Source organism: Saccostrea cucullata, unplaced genomic scaffold, assembly GCF_032062105.1.
Source record: "Saccostrea cucullata isolate Sc308-1 unplaced genomic scaffold, CSIRO_AGI_Scuc_v1 ctg3225, whole genome shotgun sequence".
NCBI classification, from domain to species: domain Eukaryota; kingdom Metazoa; phylum Mollusca; class Bivalvia; order Ostreida; family Ostreidae; genus Saccostrea; species Saccostrea cuccullata.
The window spans coordinates 6,406-12,623 of NW_026925560.1; the positions used below are offsets into that span (position 1 = coordinate 6,406).

Consider the following 6,218-nt stretch of genomic DNA (forward strand, 5'->3'; position numbering starts at 1 on the left):
AATCAAAAACCAATAAACAGAATTATGTATATTAGTGTATTCTACTTGTTTGATATTGGTAGGTGCATTATTTTAATTTAAACTTTTTTTTAGCCTACCCGAGCCTTCACAAGTGATCACATTTTGTCCGTCGTCCGTCCGTCTGTAAACTTTCACATTATTCCTTCTTCTCAAAAACCATTTGAACAAATTTAACCAAACTTGATACAAAGCATCCTTGGGTGAAGGGGAGTTTAAATTGTGTGGAGGGCCAAGTGCCTTTCCAGGGGGAGATGATCAAGAAAAGACAAAAATTGGATGAGGTCATTAGAAAAAAAACCACTGGACCAGGAAAGCTTAACCTTATGTGGAAGCATCCTTGGGTAGTGTAGATTCTAAAACATTTAAATCCTGTAAGGGGAAGGTTTAAAGGGCACGATAGGTATAGGAAGAGGGGAAATCTCCGAAAGAAGTGCATCATCCAAGTTACTCTGGTGAGTGTTGTGGCCTATGGGGCTTTTGCTTTGTTTTTTTATATTGAGATAAAGCCTGGAGTTCGAATATCTATGTATTAATAAAGGTAAGTTTAGTCAAGGTCTGAAACTTGTATGAAAGTATTCTGGGAATGCAGAGTTTAAATTTTCAAAATCATAACCCCCGTGCTAGGGTAAGTAATGTGGTCACAATAGAATATACAATTTTATTTTGAAATGTATAAGTAAAATAGATAACAATTTTCTTCAAGAACTAATGAGCTAAAAAGCTGAATCTTATGTGAAAGCATCCTAGTGTAGTGTAGATTCTAAATTGTTCATGACCCCCAGTGTGTATTGTAGGGTTACAGTAAGGTATCTAAATTTGAAATTGAAATACATTAGAACATTTTTATTTATTTTTTCTTCAGACCACAGGGCAAGAAAAGCTGAAACCTATGTGGAGGCATCCTTGGGTAGTGTAAAAGCTATATTGTTTATTTCATGACCTCCGGGGTTATGGTTGGATCACAATAGGGAATCATAGTTTTACATAGAAATATACAGGAAAGATCTTTGAAAATCGTATTAAGAACCACAGGGCTATGAAAACTGAAACGTTAATGCGAAACAGTCATGAGCGGGTTATTAGTCCTATCATATCTCTTAAATCGCAATCCTAATACCACAAAAATGCCTTTTTACTGCAGACTGTTAAAGCCATTACATTCACATGAAAAAAAAGAAATACCGGTAAATCAATTCTGCAATTGTTTTTTTGTGTTGGCCAACTTAATGTTGTGTTTTTTCTCACTGTCGCATGTGTGCATTGTATGACTAATTTTCTGGTGTGATTACCCATGCTTAATGCGTTTGAAAGAAAAATACTCTGATGAATTCCATACAAAGGAGAAATAAGTGTCATGACAGATTACGGGAGAGACATTTATGGTAATGAGAGATTTTAATTTGACTTTTGTGGGGTATCGTCATCATGGTCATATGAGCTTTAATAACTCATGAATTATGAAACAAAATCAAATAGGATTTCGGATATATCTTTTTGAAAGACGGTTTTAAATGTTAGATAAGAAAAATGAAAACTATCAACAAAAACAAGCATTCTGAGAGTATTGCATAAGCAATACATGTCCCCTACCGGGTTCCCCTTTTTCTTCAGGATGTCATTTTTTAATATGCAAAAGTCATGTCCAAGGTTAAACTGAAAGATTTTCAAGTTGTAAATGCCTTAAATCTAATAAAATAATAAACATTAAGACGAAAATTCAACTCATTTATCCATCGTCTTTTCCTCGCTTCATATTTTTGTCGACAATCGGAAGTTGGCGCAGTTCGAACCCGATCTTAATTAAGCGATTATGAAAAATATTCAGAATGCCATAATTCTGTCAAAAATCAATGAAGCGAAATGAAATTCAAACTTGATCTGTAACTCATTAAGATACACTCACGTACCAAAATTCAGCTCAATATCTGCAAGCGTTTAGAAAAAAAGTGCGGAAAACCAAGTGGAAATGAAAAATATTCAAAATGCCATAATTCTGTCAAAAATCAATGAAGCGAAACGAAATTCAAACTTGATCTGTAACTCATTACGATACACTTACGTACCAAAATTCAGCTCAATACCTGCAAGCATTTAGAAAAAAAGTGCGGAAAACCAAGTGGAAATGAAAAATATTCAAAATGCCATAATTCTGTCAAAAATCAATGAAGCGAAACAAATTCAAACGTGATCTGTAACTCATTAAGATACACTCACGTACCAAAATTCAGCTCAATAGCTGCAAGCGTTTAGAAAAAAAGTGCGGAAAACCAAGTGGGACAGACTGACGGGACGGACAGACGGACGGACGGACGGACGCAGAGGAAACCTATACCCCCCCCCCCCCGGTTTCACCGGTAGGGGACTAATAAATTTAATTAATATCAAAAGTTTACCTTTCAGTATACTTAGAGAGAGTAAAATCAATATTTGCAAAGAATAATAATTTTAAATACAATTTTTTTCTTCTCAAAGTGGTTTGCTTACTATATAAATGTGACATCCATTTTCTTTGACAGACAATTTGATTTGCTGTGAACAATTGGTGAGATTACTTACTTCCTTAATGACTCCACAAATTGACACACGCTTCCCGTCCTCCTTTTCCAGTGCCTCAGCAGAGGTTGTCACTGGAGGGGCCGAAAAATTTCGGACCTTCTCCTCCCATTTGTTCATGAGGACTCCTTTGTCACCCTCTGGAAATTTCCTAAGCTGCAAACAAAATGTGTTTTTGAAAAACTTTACAACCAGCGTAAAAAGAGTTTGAAAAATCTTATTTTAGCATATCACAGGGATAAATCTATGTTTTTGGGAAACTACCCTTTCTGAAGAAATTGGGAAAAACAGGCAGGGTTTCGAAAAAACTTGAGTGAGTGCAGGGAAAGCCCTGCTTTGTGGACTATATCAGCATTTTTATGATAATTTAAAAAAACTCTATCGTTTATAAGAAATTCTAAAACAATTTCTTAACTACTGGGCCAAGAAAGATGACTCATATGGTATCATCCTCAGGTAGTGTAGATTCAAGGTTTTTCAAATCATTACCCCAAGGGGTTGGGTGGGGCCTATATGGCCTGTAGTTTTACGTAGGAATATATACTTTGGAAAAACTTTTTCTCAAAAACAATAGAGACAGGAAATATAAAACTCAAGTGAAATCATGCTCAGCAGGGTTCGAAATTAACTCATGTCCGTAAGTCCGAGACTGGTAAAAATTGTGTCGGACTAGCAGATTTTGTAAAGTACTAGTCCGTACGGACTAGTGCAAATCCAGATATGTCTTGAATCAAGTTCAAATTTTATTAATTTTATTTCTTAGAAATTTGAAAATAAACGAGAAACGCAAGTGCGATATAGCGTTTTCTACATTGTGATCAATAGACAAAAATGTGACCATGAAGAGATTTCTGAAAGTTGAAAACCTTCTTTCTTTCACCACATGCTTCCAACTGATGTGTGGACACATATTTCATTGAATTAATTGATAAAATTTTAAGGTTTGTATTATTCTTTTTACATAATATACGGCAGACTAGTGGAATAGGTTGCAGACTAGTGGAAGCTAGAAGTCACTAGTCTGTGTTGACTAGTGCTAAAAAAAGTTAATTTCGAACCCTGATTAGGGTTCATCAACTATTCCATTCCAATATATAAGAGCTGTTTAGAGCAGATTTTATATGTATGCTTTGGGACTGCTTTTTCCTCATGATTTATTATTTTTTAAAATGTTTTTGTAATTGGTTATGTGTTTTGTAGGGTTTCCAGTTAGAACATTTATAAAAAAGATTTACAAATTGTGGACAGGTACTCACTACGGTCCCTCTCTTGATTTGGTGAATGAAGTTTGTCGTAATGACTGCCTATGATGGCACTTTAAATATATCCCCCCTTTACCTTGAGAAGGCAACATCAGATGACTTCCCGTCCTCAGGTTCATCAGAGGTGTTAAGGTTCGGGAAAAGGATGATCCAGTGTGTGCTGTATACTTCCTCTCCTCCACTTCCTCCAAAACTAAAAAGAACTAAAACTGGGATTTCTGAAAAAAAATTTCCTGTCTCTATTGTTTTTGAGAAAAAGAGATTTGGAAAAGGTATAGCAAGCATTTATTAATCATTATAAACCTCAAATTCTTTATATTGAAAAAGATGGGGGATTTTCTGAATTTTAATTCATATTTCATTTAATACTATTAAAGGTATACTAAATTTAAAATCTCTATGATTTACAAAAGTCCTACAAAAACTGAAAATGTTTGCCTATTAAAGAGCATACACACTCTAAAAAGAACAAAAACAACCATTTTCTAAAAGTAGATGTACATTTTTAGCTCTTCTGAGCCAAAGGCTCAAAGAGCTAATGCTATGGCCATTTGTGCGGTGTGCGTTAACTTTTTAGAATATGGGCCATAACTCAAGAACCCCTTGGCCAATCAGTGCCAAATTTGTCACAGGGTATCCTTGGCCCAAGGGCTACCATTTATACTAAAATAAGGGTTGGGACCCTAAAACAAGGGGAGATAATCAGGAAAACAAAACCAAAAGTACTGGTTGCTAAAAAATCTTCTTCTCCAGAACCACCAGGCAGATTTTCACCAAACTTACATACAAGGATTAGGATATGTTGAAGATTAAAAATTGTTCAAGGCATGACCCTGGGGCAAAGGGCGTGGTCTCAAGGTCACTTCAAAGTTGACCTAAATTTACAATTAATAAAAACGTGTATATTTTCTTTACTATAAGGACTAGGATCATCAAATCTTGTAAGTTGATGCATCTTACGACTTCACATTATGTTAACTCAAAAGTAGGTCACGGTGACCTACTTTTTAAATTTTGCGGGGATTTGTTTTCAAATTGATTTGAAGGCATATTTTGGACTCTTTAAGGCCTATGATCATCAAACTTTGTCAGTTGATGCATCTTGGGTCCTCAAACACTGTAAACTTAAAAGTAGGTCACTGTGACCTACTTTTTGAACTTTATGACTTATCCTTTTAAAAACATTAAATCCCATTATTTCAGACACTGTGAGGTTTAGAATCATCAAATATTGTACTTTGATGCATCTTGGGACTTTTAAACATAATTATGAAAAAGTAGGTCACTGTGACCTACTTTTTGAATTTTGCTGACTTTTCAATTTTGTTTTCAAATTGTTTAAATCGCATATTGTGATTACCTTCAGACCTACAATCATCAAACTTGGTCAGTAGATGCATCTTGGGTCTTTGAAAAATGTCGGCCAAAATATAGGTCACGGTGACCTACTTTCGACATTTTATGGCTATATTTAAGTATCTTAGATATTTATTGGCTTAGAATCTTCAAACTTTGTGAGTCGATGCAAATTTGGTTTTCGGAGAGTGACGACCAAAATGTAGGTCACGGTGACCTACTTTTGACATTTTATGGCTTTATTTAAGTATCTCCAGTACTAATGGGCTTAGAATTATCAATCTTTGTGAGTTGATGCATCTTGGGTTTTCGGAGAGTTACGACCAAAAAGTAGGTCATTGTGACTAAAATTAAGTATCTCTGGTACTTATTGACCTAAAATGATCAAACTTTGTCAGTTGATGCATCTTGGGTCTTCAGAGATTGTCGACCAAAAATTAGGTCACAGTGACCTACTTTTGACATTTTATGGCTATATTTAAGTATCTCAGGCACTTATTGGCTAAGAATCATCAAACTTTGTCAGTTGAGGCATCTTGGGTTTTCGGAGAATGTCGACCAAAAAGTAGGTCACGGTGACCTACACTTGATTATCTCAGGTATGTATTAGCTTAGAATCATCAAACTTGGTAAGTTTAGGCACCTTGGGTTTTCGGAGAATGTCGACCAAAAAGTAGGTAACGGTGACCTACTTTTGACATTTTATGGATATATTTAATTATATCTGGTACTTATTGGCTCGGAATTATCAAACTTTGTCAGTTGAGGCATCTTAGGGTTTCATTGCATGTCCAACAAGAAGTAGGTCACGGTGACCTAATTTTTAATATCTCGAGTACTTATTGGCTTAGAATCTTCAAATTTTGTCAGTTTAGGCATTTTTGGTTTTTGAATAACATCGACCAAAAAGTAGGTCACTGTGACCTACTTTTGACATTTGTTGGCTATATTTAATTATCTCTAGTACTAATTGGCTTAGAATCGTCAAACGTTGTAAGATGATGCATCTTGGATTTTCAGAGAATA

The 6,218-nt window shown here is 35.1% G+C and overlaps 1 long non-coding RNA gene across 1 annotated transcript; it reads left to right on the plus strand.

The window, feature by feature from the left end:
- Positions 1-857: 857 nt before the first annotated feature.
- On the plus strand, positions 858-3,930 carry LOC134269217 (uncharacterized). The gene is made up of 3 exons (XR_009992525.1): positions 858-928; positions 2,538-3,515; positions 3,775-3,930. It is a non-coding gene; the product is annotated as an uncharacterized LOC134269217 (long non-coding RNA).
- Positions 3,931-6,218: the final 2,288 nt, after the last annotated feature.